The sequence below is a fragment of the Babylonia areolata genome, chromosome 11, assembly GCF_041734735.1.
Source record: "Babylonia areolata isolate BAREFJ2019XMU chromosome 11, ASM4173473v1, whole genome shotgun sequence".
NCBI classification, from domain to species: domain Eukaryota; kingdom Metazoa; phylum Mollusca; class Gastropoda; order Neogastropoda; family Buccinidae; genus Babylonia; species Babylonia areolata.
In genome coordinates this window covers 25,387,483-25,402,276 of record NC_134886.1, presented here as the reverse complement: position 1 = coordinate 25,402,276, position 14,794 = coordinate 25,387,483, and positions in this window count along the sequence as shown.

Genomic DNA, 14,794 nt, shown 5'->3' with positions numbered 1-14,794 from the left:
CCCAAGTTAGGCCACCACTCTACTCTCTATCTGAATCGGTATGTGTGCATGATAGTCAGTCGTGTTCGACCATGACCATCAGAACACGCAGAGGAGGTAGTTAACTGTTGTCCTGACTATCTCGGCTAGAATTTGAATTTAGTGAATAGTGTCTTGCCCAAGATACATCCCCACTCACCCGGTCAATAGGGTTTCGAGCAGTCAGCGTTGGGGTGATTCCCAAAGGTGGACTAGCCCCATAGGCTGCAGCACAAAGAGCCAGAGCAATCTTTGCGATATATGCCGAGCGTTAGGCCGTGCTCTTTCATAACGCGCTGTTCAAAGCACTGGTTCTCGTTCTTGTTGCAGCCGACTGCACAGGGCCGTAATTATCAGGACTGTCAAACCATACAAATGCTCAACCGCGTCAATACAAAACTCACATCTGAAAACAAAACAAAAAAACAACAAAAAAACAAAGAAAAAAAGGAAAAAAACACCAAAAAGCACTTAGCAAACCCACAATACACAGTACATGACACAGTATCCCAATCATTTAGCTCCTTGAGGCAAATAAGACTAGGCCATGCTAAGGATGCCAGCCATTCCGCTTAATTTATCAAACCCAGATTACAAATGAATCGTTAAAAAAAGAAAAAAAAAAAAAAAACGACAATATTTTCACAGCCAAACAAAAATACATAAAAAAGGCGATATAGGCAAATAACACTGCAGAATGGGCAGCTAGTGCTCATCCCAGCGTTTACATCTCACTACCAAATCGCCAGAACAAAATAGCACATATAGTACATCATAGACGTTCAAAGCGCTTTGTGTGAGATAAATATTTCAGAATGCACAGAGTTCTCAGAAACTGACCAGTTCCAAGAAAGACCAGCGTGTCCAGGCGTCAAAGTATCGACAAACAACAAAAATAACAACAACAACAACAACAAAAGCGTGTGCATACTGATGGTTTTACACACGACCATTCCGATCTTAATTTACAAAGACTGCTGCTGTCAAGGACACGAATTAGCCAGTGATCGGTGTCCAACATGGTGATACTATGCGTCTTTGTGGTGTTCAACCGAGCTTTCGATGCCTCGACGCTCTTTATGAACTGATCTCATTAAGTTTGAATGGTTTTATTTCTTAAAAGAAAAAAAAAAAATCCGCTGCAGTGATAGTTCAAACGGCAGACACCAACAATAGATAGTCTGTGGCAGAACAAATTACATGTATTATACATGCTTGTATTTACCTGTCGACCTTCAAACACTTCATAAACTAAATTGGTGTTCGGGTGATTAGTATCATCACGTCAGCCTGTAGTGATCGCGTAATCGGGTCAGAAATTGAATGGTGGATAATGAGCAGTTAACAAAAGTTTGCTCTTCAGCGGAGAACAACTATGATGACGACACAGACTTTGGTATTCAAGGCACGCTGCACATTTCGCAGTTACAACCCTTTGAATAAGAACTCTCGCTTTAAGCTTCTTTGAAAAGAGATATAATAAAGAAAGCCTAATGTGTCCCTTTTTTTTTAAAAAGCAAACACCCTCTCATTATTCGTCTTCCTTCCGAAAACTATCCTTAACTGCTCCAGTCAACAGAATGACAGTCAATCACTGTTCCATTTGAAATAATAATAATAATAATAATAATAATAATAATAATAATAATAATAATAATAATGCCCTATCTGACATCAGTGCTGCCATAGGAGCTCAAACCGAGTTGACCCAAAGGTCAGATGATGATGGACTGAGATCAGGGGATAACGCGGGCAGAAAACCAGCTGGCTCACAAGTATCATTATTATTGTTGTTGTCTCGTTCGTCATTTATCAGATGGATTTCCCCGTCTCCTCGACAAAAGCGGCAGTACGTCGCAGGTCCCCCAGTCCTCCGTACAGCTTCCGGGCCGCTGGGATTGGGTCGGGCCAGGCTTTGTCTCGGAGCGCTTGGTGGAGCGAGCAGGACTGCAGCAGATGTTCTGTTGTCTGGCTGCCTGTTATGCAGTGGCACTGCTCTGTGTCGCCGATACGGAGTTTCGTGTATAGGTGGTGTTTCAGGCGGTTGTGGCCTGTCCTGAGTCTGAAAATGGCTACCTTCTCTCGACGAGTCAGCAGGTAGTACGGGTATGCTCTGTTGTGGCCTGGATGCTGCTGCTTCCACTTGTTCTGCAGCTTGGCCTTAATGATGGTCCTGGATTCAAAGTCGTTGGTAGACCAGTCCATATGCCCTTTCGTAGTGCCTTCCTTTGCCAGGGAGTCAACAGTCTCGTTGCCAAGCATGTTGCAGTGGGAGTGAATCCACTGCAGGGTGACTGTGTGACTTGTGCTGAGGGAGGCGAGAGAGGAGGACAGATCGTTGAGTTCTGGATCTCTGTTGGACCAAAGGGCCATCAAGATGGACAGGGCGTCGGTCAGGAAGACAACGTTGTGGCTGGCATAGGGGCTGACCTCGATGTGGGCTGCTGCTGTTTTCAAGGCTTCTGCTTCGGCTCTGTAATTGGTGGAGTACAGGCCGGTAGCGAGGCAGATCTTTTCTTCTCTGCCTCCTGGATACTGAACATTGACTCCTGCCCCTACGTTCCGTTTCGTTATTATTATCACTATCATTATTATTGTTATTATCATTATCATAATTAGTAGTAGTAGTAGTAGTAGTAGTAGTAGTAGTAGTAGTAATAGTAGTAGTTGTAGTAGTAGTAGTAATATTGTTATCATTATTATCATTATCATGAGCATTTATGCCTAATCTTGAAAATAAGCCCTTGGCGTTTACAAATAGAACACACACGTACGTATCAAAAAAGGAAAAAAAAAACTGAACACAAGATACCAAACATTATTAGAAATTACTCATCCGCCCCCCCACCCCACCCCCACCCCCCTACACCCCCACCCTCACAACCTCTACAATACACACCAGCACACGCGCATGCACACATTCACAAGTCATAGCACACAATCATAGACAGCACACAATCAAAAATACCACCAACAAATTCTGAAACTATCAAAATTCACTCACTCACTCACTAATAGTCATTTGAGTTCATACTGGAACGATATGAGCTGTTGAGAATTATTCAGGAGGGGAAAAGTTGAGTCTTCAGACTGGATTTGAAAGATTGCCACCAACGAAGATGAGTGACGGAGAGACTGAGGAAGTTCATTCCAAAGATTGGGGGCTTGGTTTGAAAAACAAGCAGACGTTTCATCCACATCAGTATCCTGACTCGTGTTAGCCCACGTTTTCTCGCAGTTCCACACTTTTTCGTACTTCTATAATGGTAGTATATATACCAAAAAAAAGTACATTGCCCATTGCCATACAAGGAAATAAGTAACATACTAGAAAGACTTTTTATAGGTGCTTTCATTCAAGTCTAAAACCTCGCCGGTGGAATCTCTCAAGACTTCGCTCCGATTCGCAGACCAGATCTAATTCTAATGTTCAAACTGTTATCTAATTCATTACGGACAAAATATTGCTCTAAATTCAAATGCGTTTGCTTCAGTAACGTGCAAGCAAGCTCTTTTTTTTTTTTTTTTTTTTTTTTTTTACTGTGATTTGATAAAGCTTTACCTGCGCGAAAGTGTATTATTGCAAGTGACATTTGACATTTTGCATCTGTGATCAGTTGTTTCGCTTGTTAGCTTGACGACTTTTCTTTTACGAAGTCCGTTTGCGTGTGTGTGTGTGTGTGTGTGTGTGTGTGTGTGTGTGTGTGTGTGTGTGTGTGTGTGTGTGTGTATTTCTGTGTTTCTAAACGATAACACTCAAATGTCAAACAAAAATCAATACTCTAACAAAATGTCTGCAGTATCAGTATCAGTATCTCAAGGAGGTGTCATTGCATTCGGTCAGATCCATATACGCTACACCACATCTGCCAAGCAGATGCTTGACCAGCAGCGTAACCCAACTCGCTTAGTTACGCCTTGAGAATTTTTTTTTTTTTTTTTTTTTTTTTTTTTTAAGGGGGTGAATAAATAATAGATAAATACATAAAAAAACCAGCTACTATTACTACTAATAATAATGCGTGCACATGTGTGTGTGTGTGTGTGTGTGTGTGTGTGTGTGTGTGTGTGTGTGTGTGTGTGTGTGTGTGTGTGTGTGAGTGAATAACATTTTTTTTTTTTTAGAAAAACAAAAACAAAAAACAAAACAAAATAAAATACAAATTAAAAAAAATAAATAAATAAAAGAAGAAGAAGAGAGAAAGTGTGGGATTACAAGAAAGCGTTGGAAGTCCCCTTTATTCTCAACAACAACAATTTTCTCTTGTCATCAGGGTTGGTTTTTTCTTTTCCCCAAAACTAATCAGAGAGAGAGAGAGAGAGAGAGAGAGAGAGAGAGAAGTGACGACGTCATCGACGATCATGATAATGATGGTGAAGTTAATGTGCGTTTGCGTGTGTGTGTGTGTGTGTGTGTGTGTGTGTGTGTGTGTGTTTCTGTGTTTCCTGTTGTTTGTTTGGTTGAATGTTGTTGTTTTTTTTACCTCTGTATTTAAAATGATATTTTCATTTCCTCAGCGTCTCCTCTAAAACTGAACAGCTATTTTCAGTGCAACGTTGTATGGAAAATGATGCCAACACAAACAGATGAATAATAAATGAATTGGCGTGAAATGAAAGAGCATTCCAAACAAATGTGTTGTTCTAAAAACTTTATCATAACAAACAAACATAAAAACTTAATTTGGTCCAGTTTGCACTGTGCCTACGCGAAGGTTTAGCATTGTGAAACACTTTTTTTTAATCAATTTTTCTGTCACATTTATGAAGAAAGTTTAATCGTTTCGATGTTATTCGCATCATCTATCGAAAAAGATTCGGGTCAAGTCTTGATTATATCTATATATTTGTTTTCGTTGTTGATTTTGTTGTTGTTGTTGTTGTTGTTTTTTGTTCCGAGTTATACACGGTCCCATTATCGTGTTGTTTGCTATAAATTTCCATGTTGAATTTGAGGTCGATGCCTTGTTATGTAATGATCCGTATCGCGTAACATACAGTAGATAAAATGTTAGTTTTAGTGCCGTCACTGTCAATGGCTTAGCTAAAGCCATTGTCATCATCATGATCGTCATTGTCCTCGTCCCCCCCTCTCTCTCTCTGAGATCATTATTGAAAACAACAACAACAACAACAGTAAAGCAACCCCGAAAAAAAGTAAATGTTTTTGATGAAATAAATAAGGTCCCCCCCACGCTTTTCTCGCTATTGAGAGCGGGGGCATGGGGGGGGGGGGACGGTAGGTAGTGGTAGAGTAACGGTGGACAGAAATAAAGCTGTCCATTCACAAAGTGAGAGAAAGCGTGGGACTTTCGAGGAAAGGTATTGTGCCACTTTTTTTTTTCTTCTTTCTTTTTCCTTGCCTGCAATTTTTTATTTGTTTCTCCTATCGAAGTGATTTTTTTTTTCTACAGAATTTTGCCAGCGACAACCATTTTTATTGCCGTGGGTTCTGTTACGCGCGCTAAGTGCATGCTGTACACAGGACCTCGGGTTTTTCGTCTCATCCGAATGACTAGAGTCCAGACCACCACCAGTCACAGTCGTGGAGGGGGAAGAAAATACTGGTGAGACTGTGTCGTGATTCGAACCAGTGCGCTAAGATTCTCTCGCTTCCTAGGCTAAACAGCCCCGTCCGCTCACACGTGGAGTGCAGGGAGGCCCCGCAATGTTGCACCGTCTCCACGGGGGAGGAGATACTGACCCGTGTGATCGCATACAGGTAACGCGTCCGCCCAGGAAGCGAGAGAATCTGAGCGCGCTGGTTCGAATCACGGCTCAGTCGCCGATATTTTCTCCCCCTCCACTCTCGTAGACCTTGAGTGGTGGTGGTCTGGACGATAGTCATTCGGATGAGACGATAAACTGAGGTCTCGTGTGCAGCATGCACTTAACGCACGTGGTGGTGGTGTGTCCATCGAGATCGATGATGACCATCGTTGTCATCCAGCTGGGGATGGGGGAGGGTGGTGGTGGGGTGGGGGGGGGAGGAGCTCATGAATCTATCTGTGAATGCGCAGATGGCTGAATAGTCCAATCTGCGCACGAAATGTTCGCTGACAGTTGGGGCAGACAAAGACAGGCATATCATTGTCAGGGAGCTTGTTTGCCCGTGACTTTCTGGCCTGCTCTTCTGAACAGCTGCAGCAGTCCTGTTGGCCTCGCACAACTTGGCGCCTTTGTGCACAGCAGCGCGCCATTTGTCACGGTCCACTGCAGATTCCTCCCAGGAGTCAGGGTTGATATTAAACGCTTTAAGAGAGACTTTCAGAGTATCTCTGAAGCGCTTCTTCTGACCTCCGTGTGATCTCTTCCCTTGTTGCAGCTCGCCATAGAAGAGTCTTTTGGGCACCGATGGTCTGGCATGCGCGCCACGTGTCCAGCCCAGCGAAGCTGGGACTGCATCAGGATGGTGAAGATGCTGGAAGGGTGGCTTTTGCGAGCACCTCTGTGTCTGGGTCCTGTCTTGCCACTTGATGTTCAGTAGCTTCCTGAGGCATGTTGTGTGGAAGTGGTTCAGCTTCTTGGCATGTCGTTGGTACACTGTCCAAGTTTCGCAGCCGTACAGTAGTGTGGGGAGAACTACTGCTCTGTAGACCTTTAGCTTGGTCTCAAGACTAATGCCTCTTCTGTTCCAGACATTTGCACTGAGTCTGCCAAAAGTTGCGCTTGCTCTTGCAATCCTGACGTTCACTTCATCGTCGATGGTCGCATTTCATGACAGTGTGCTGCCAAGGTATGTGAACCGCTCCACCGCACTGAGTCTCTGACCGTTGACTGTGATGTTGGGCTCAACGTAGGGTTTCCCTGGGGCTGGCTGATGGAGAACTTCAGTTTTCCTCGTGCTGATGGTAAGGCCGAAGTTCCTGCTGGCAGTGGCAAACTTGTCGACGCTGAGTCGTAAAAGAACCCACGCACGTAAAAGAACCCACGGCAACAAAAGGGTTGTTCCTGGCAACATTCTGTAGAAAAATCCACTTCTAAGATCTAAATCTTACAGACAAAATCACACACACACACACACACACACACACACACACACACACACACACACACACACACACACAGTGAGAGAGAGAGACAGAGAGAGACAGAGACAGAGACAGAACGAAAATTTGTTTAATGAACTTTGGCCATGGACCACAATTCAAAACCAGGAGACTGGGGGTGGGCATGGGAAGAGGTATTATATCACTTGAATAGATGACACGATGTCATAATGTTCATGGACTTGACATTAATTCTACTTAATTAGGTCTGAGTATATGATTTCTCCTTTTGTTCGCATGGAAAATAAATTTTAAAACATGGCATTTCTCTGCTTGTTGTTTGATCGAAGAAGTGTACTAAGAGACATTCTTGAAGAAATTTTGTCCGTAAATCAATATATACAGAACAAATAACAAATGGTATTCATCTTCTAGTTCACCTTGACAAAGAGGACAATGCTTTAAAACATCATTTTCAGTGTACCTATTAACATTATTATTTAAAGGAAGGACACTGAGAGAGAGAGACGGAGAGAGAGAAGGAGAGACCGGGAGAGAGGGAGAGAGAGAGGTGGGGGACAACGTCAACGACGATCACGTCGAGAAAATGATGGTGACGTAAGTGAAGACTTTAACGGTGACAGCACAATATCGCTTTAAAACTATTGTACATCTGTGTGTGTGTGTGTGTGTGTGTGTGTGTGTGTGTGTGTGTGTGTGTGCACGCACGCGCGCGCATATGCGTGTGCGTGTGCGTGCATTCGTGCGGCTATGTGTGACTCTGATATCTGCAAAGTCACCCAGCCATCCGAGAACTCTCTTCGTCCCTAACTGTGACAGATGTCGTATCTGAAGAAGAAGAAGTAGGAGCAGGAGCACACCCACTCCTTTTTCCACTGCAATCACGCGACGTGCTTTATCAACGCGAGTGTGCCGACAGTTCTTTCTGTTCTACCCCCCTACGCCTACCCCCCCCCCCCCCCACACACACACACACACCCCTCCCTCCAACCCCCACCCCCCGTGCTAGAGTAACAGTCTGCAAAACACAACGCCCCGTGCTCAGTAAATCAGACTAACAAAAGGAAAACAGAAAACTGCCAGTGCTAACAGAGATTTCCCTGCGGCCCCCTGCAAAGGATGTGCATTAGCTCCTCCCAGCCACCCATCCCCAAGAGGAGTAGGAGATATAAGTCTGCTGGTACTACTGACCTGGACAATGCAGGGGCCCAGCTCTCAAAGATTTCCCTCTGGTTCCCCCCGCCCCCCACATCCCCATAAAGACTTCGATTCAGCCCCCCAACAGTGACAAGGCCAGCTCTTAGGGTGGAGGAAGGCGACCTGCTAGTATAATGACTTGGATAATGTAACAAAACAGCGGTGCAGTGGTGAGAATCTGGGGCTCCAACGTTGATAATGGACAGAGAGATTATGGAGGGAAAAAACAACCAAACGAACAAAAAATCTACAAGGGTATGCGATTGTATACACACATATACGGTGCCTCTGACAAGTGGCAAGAAATATGAATGGTGTCAGAGAATGGACGCAGAAGACAAGTACATTCTGGATAAAGGAATGAGGAGGACAACACTAAGAGAATAATGGGTCAATTCGTCCTTTCTGACAAACATTTTCAATACGGAATGAAATCTGCACACACGTCTAAACAAAATCGCTATTTGAAGATTCGTTTAATGACAACGTTTTTGATTGCCATTGCGTACGCTCTAATGTTGAAAAGCTAAGACAAGAAGGACTATACACCATGCAGCCGACTGTGGGAGATACGACCTTAACTTCGTGGACAACTTCGAAATAATTTAAAACGATTATAAATCACACATTTTAATGTCACGTAGTGTTTGTTGCAAAAGGACTCCAAAGAATACACATGGTCAAGGAAACACCAACTCACTGCCCTGAGACCCGATTACTTCCTTCGAAAGTGTCCGGCAAATACCTTGGCTAGTCAAATACGATCATTGCTATTAATAAGCAACAACGATTTACAAAACAACACAGGTATATACTGGTTCATGTTACTCAAATTTTGATTTATCACTTTTTGTATTACTTACAAAGTATATATGCCTACTTCGGAAACATACTTTGGAAGGGAGACATATAAAATCGTAATGAATCAGTCGTTCAGGCGTAATTGCAAGACGTTTAGGGAGCGGACACATGCTGAATTGTATATTATTCTTAAAGAAGCGCACACTAGTAAAATTAGACGTCCGTCTTGCACACTTTTTGTGTGGTACAGAGATAATAGGTGGTTGTTTTTGGTGGTGGTGGTGTGGTGGTGTTGGTGGTGTTCAATTACTTTTGCGAAAGACATCGAATTGCTTAAGTTTTGAACGAACGAAAAATACCGACCAGCGAAATATATGAAGACGAGATAAATACTCAAAACTAACAAACTCGGATTTACTTTAAAAAAAACAACAAACAAACAAACAAAACAACAACAACAACAAAAACAAACAAACAAACAAACAAACAAACAAAAAAACCGGCTGAAGAAATGAACGACTTGATGTAAAAAAAAAAAAACATATTCTAAAAAATTCCCATACTACTTACGAGAACTAGAATAAATATGCCTTTAATTCTCTCTTTCAAAAAAGAAAAGAAAAAAAAAGAAAGAAAGAAAAAAAAAAAAGAAAAGAAAATGTTTCCGCAGCAAGTCTGATAATATGGCTGCCAGTTTTCTTTCTTGCTTGTTTGTTGTTGTTGTTGTTTGTTGTTGTTTTTTTTGTTGTTGTTTTTTTGTTGTTGTTTTTTTTGTTTGTGTGTGTGTGTGTGTGTGTGTGTGTGTGTGTGTGTGTGTGTGTGTGTGTGTGTGTGTTTGTTTTTTTAGTTCCTGACCTAATATAATAGGTTTCGTAATGCATTCTTTGATTTCTGCAAAACTTTTCGATCAAATTTCCAATTATCAAAAGAAAAAAACAGCAAAGACAATAATTCTGAAAGGGCGAAGAGCTCCGTTGAGGGAATCTCAATACCTAGCAACCCATATCGCTAACAGTTTTCATCTTATTTTATCTTTTACGAAATTTCTTCCCAGAGACTCTCATTGGTTTAAACGATATCGTTTCTGAAGGAGGAGCCAAGGCGACAATAATAGCCTATGTGCAGGGCGACAATACAGGCCGCAACAAGATGAGCTGTAACAGCATACGTGTGCAAGTTAACGACTGACCATATTTATGCCCACACACCTACCAGCTTCGTCAGGGCATAGAGATCGTGTTGGCTCAGAGCTATTGTCTAAAAGTAATATAACTGAAATATTATTTTCTCGTGTCAGAGAACAGAACACAGCCTGAAAAACAGATTAGGAAGTCTGTTCTAAAACTGTTTGCAACAAAGATCGCGACATTGCCTTTAACATTAGTGCACAGATTTTTTTTTTTTTTTTTAACACCAAAGCCTGGCGCATTGAGTCAACAGGAGACAGGTATAAAGAGACAGTACGTGAGTACGAGCCAGAGAGCGAGAGACAGAGACAAGTGGAGCAAAGGGGAGAGAGAGAGGATGATAAGAACACAGACAGACAGACAGACACACACACACACACACACACACACACACAAAACTAACACACACACACACACACACACACACACACACACACACACACGGACACAAACTAACACACACACACACACACACACACACACACACACACACACACACACACACACACAGAGTACACGTATATTCAAACAATACACTGTGCATCAGTATGTATCGGGTAACGTATATGCAGTCATTCCTTTAAATTCTTGAGGGAGAAACTGTCCCTACAAGTCACACGAGAAAATAATATAAATGCCGGTAGTTTTATCCCCGCTTGCACAACTTGGATTTAACCTCAAACATGTCAAGGTTCACCTAGTACGAAGATGAACATTAGTCCAGCCTCCGGCTAAATCAAATTCAAATTAAAAAATTCAGATTTAAAAATAAATTAGTCAATGATAAATTACAGTTAACTGAAAAGCAAGAACACTAACCATATCATTGTTTGGATGTTTACGCGGCCGCTTCTTTTTGTTAACAAATGTCTGTCATCATGTTTGTTTTCAAGAAGCCACACCGAAAATGAAGAAGTGACTTTGTTAAATGAGCACAGGTAGAGAGACTCAAGACAACGTTGAGGATACTCAGACATTCCCCCCGGAACGACACGGAAAAAAACAACAGAAGAAGACGGTAATGACAAAAGATGAGAAAAAAAAAAAGAAAAAAAAAAAAAAAAAACACCTGTGAAGACGTTTTTGTTCTTTAATTAAAAACAAACGAAAGGCATCGTATTTATTTGGACCCAACCCTTTTCAAAAACATATAAAAAGCTGTTCAGTCATGACAGAGACTGTCATAGGGAAATACAGGCCTGCAAATCTTTTCAAAATATGTAAAGGTTCACAGTCAGAGTATTTTGGTTCGACAAAATGTCCCAAACTATATGAATAGTAACAGTTAGGCGAGGGGGTTAAAACGGAACTGTAGGCCCGTAAAAACTGTCCAGCAGACATATACGCCGAGTCTATCAGATAACAGCCAAGACCTCTAATCCGCAGCTCTCCACGTTCAGCATGGCAGCTTAGAGGGTCAGATATCTCCGAACCGGCAGATGCTCTGTTGTCTTTACAGAGGCTCTGTTACGGCGTATGAGACAGTTAGGCTGACCATAAGCCCCACACCTACAGGCTTCGTCAGGGCATAGAGATCGTCACGGCTCAGAGCTGACACACCTGGTGTGTGTTATGACTGTGTGGAAGCAGTCTTTAAGAACTTTGTTTCGAATATCATGGATTTCGTATCATTATTTTTGTTTTCCACCAAAACACCATCAGCAAGAAAAGGTGGGATGGATTAAAGGTAGATTATACAACAGGTGGGATGGATTAAAGGTAGATTCTGTGACTAAAACACCATCAGCAAGAACAGGTGGGATGGATTAAAGGTAAATTCTACAACAGGTGGGATGGATTAAAGGTAGATTCTGTGACGCGGCATAGTGTACAAGGTGCATTAGTTTTGGGAACACTAAAAACAAAATGATTTAATGCGATGGCGATACAATTAGCTGAGATTGTTTCACAAGGTTATATCCATAAACAATTATGTATACTCCCTTACCCAGTTAAGGAATGAAAAGAAGAGAAAAAAAAACCCTGTCCAACGCCGCTCTTATCAACAGTAGGGTAAAAAAAAAAAAATCTCAATTTTGCTACAAAGAATATTCATTTTACCAAATCAAACAACTATGAAAAAACATAGAACGTAGACGCTGCAGGAAAATAATTCAGATGAACGGAGATTTTTTTTTTGTTTTTTGAAAGATTGCCTGGCATAACTAACCTTCGACGTGAAAGTAGGGTGATTGTAAACCAATACCGAAAAAGAAAATCAAGAGACGGAATAAAAGAAAACGGAAATCATGTTCCTGCTGTACCTTGCATTGAATCTTCAAGAAAGCAAAGTGCTGTTGATTTTGATAGATTACATGGTCAGCCTACAGTTTGATCTTATGGATTAGTTATTGTTGTGGTGATGTCGAGATGCACAAGCCACTTCAAAATCTCTGAACTGTGGTAGATTTAGAAGTGCTGCTTGACAATTCCAAAATTTAACAAATATTTAAACTCTGTGTTTGTACGAAAACGAATGTTATGCCCATACAGCCCACGACCAAACTGATGCAACCTGTATTGTTTGGATAAAAACCGCCATTGCCTTAAATAACAAACACAAATCATGCTAGCATTTCTTACCTTGGACTTCAGAAAACAGACCTCGTTGCAGACGAAATAACCGTTTCCGAAGATCCAACCGGGAGAAGCGAAAGAGTGACAGACATCAAATTTTTGTTTTCAACGTCACAAAGTCCATGGAATTCTCCACCTTGATCTTTATATGACATGTTGACAGGCGTCCACTTCTGGCATAAAACGTCAACAGTTGAAAAGGAGAGTGCACACACACACACACACACACGGGGAGAAATGAATGAACACAGAGGCTGTCAGCGGAAAACAACTGCTCACCACTGTAAGACACCAGACCATAACCACGTCAGTGAACAAGTGTTCACCTCACTGTCACAGCACTGCGGGAAAAGCCGCTGTCAGCCCACGCTTTTTTGTATGTTTGTTTTTACAACCCCATGCTTTCTCTCACACACACTTTCACGCACGCACTCTCTCTCTCTCTCTCTCTCTCTCTCTCTCAGAACAGTGTTTCTTCATCTGACCATGTTTCTCCTCTCCTTCAGTCTCTCCACTGGTTGCCTGTTTCTGATCAATACACCATAAACTATCCACTGACTTTTTTCTTGCAGTCAGCGGGTCTGACTTAGAGTATCTTTCTGAACTCCTCCATATTATCTATACTCCGAGTTGTCAACCCTGTTCTCCTTCGGACACTTGACTTCTCAGGATACCTCACGTCAGAAGTAAGACCTAGGGACACATGTCATTTTCATTTCAATCGCCAAAAAACGTGGAACAGCCTCCCTGATAACCTCTGACATTCTGACTCCCACACTTCTTTCAGATTAAGTCTCAAAACTCACCTCTTCCCACAGCAGTAAGTTTCGTTGTGGCAGGTCCACTCCTTTGCGTGTAGGGTGCTTGACTATGTGTGTCACTATATGTGTGACATCGTCGTGTTTACTCAATATGAATATTCTAAAGTGGATACTTAATTAATTGGAATGAACATTAAATAAAAATGGATAGAAGGTTTCTTTCAGTTTCGGCCAGCCTGTTGTCAGACTGGTTTGTGCAGATCAATTTATGTCGCAGTGTGCCTGAGACGATGTCAACGTCTCCTTTACGGCCGAATTAAAAACATTTCTCTAATGATCGAGATATTTCAAGAAAGCATGATTTGAATGGTGTTATTACCTCAAATTATATTTTATTGCGCTAAAAAGACTCATAGCATTATATACTAGATTTGGTCGACCAGTGACGTCAGATGTGGCGTGGCGTTAAGGATACGACTATAGATACTTGTTTCTGAACAGATCATCCTTGGTTTGATCCGAGAAGCAGGCCTTTCTTTTTTTTATTTATACCAAGCTTATCAATACAGGACCAATTTTAACGATTTAAAAAAATTATCTCTCTCCCCCACCCCTCTCATGATTCCTTTACTGGATCCAGCATGTGTCACAAGTAAGTCTTGAAGGCCTTGCCTCTCTTGCTTTTTTTTTTTTTTTTTTCTCTCCCTCAATATAGGTTCAGGGCTGTGCAATGCAATAGATTCCTTACAAAACTTTCGCGCCATTTCTAAAACGGGTGACGGTCATTCGCGCCAAGAACACTGCTGTGAAACCCCCGAGGTGCACTAAATAGGCATCTGCTCCCTGCAAGCTCCCCATTCATTTGTATTTGTATTACTCTTTTTTGTCACATTTCTCTGTGTGAAATTGGGGCTGCTTTCACCAGGGAGTGCGCGTCGCTACACTGAGAGCGCCCGCTCTACCTTTTCTTTTCTTTTTCCTGCCTGCATTTTATAATTTATTTTCTTATCGAAATGGATTTTTCTGCAAAATTTTGTCAGGGACAACCCTTTTGTTGCCGTGGGTTCTTTTACATGCGCTAAATGTATGCTGCACACAGGACGGAAACTCGGTTTATCGTTTCATCCGAATGCCTAGCGTCCAGACCACCACCCAAGGTCTAGAGGATGGGGAGAAATTACTGGCGACTGTGCCAGGATTCGAGCCATGCGCTCAGATTCTCTCGCTTCCTAGGCAGAAGCGT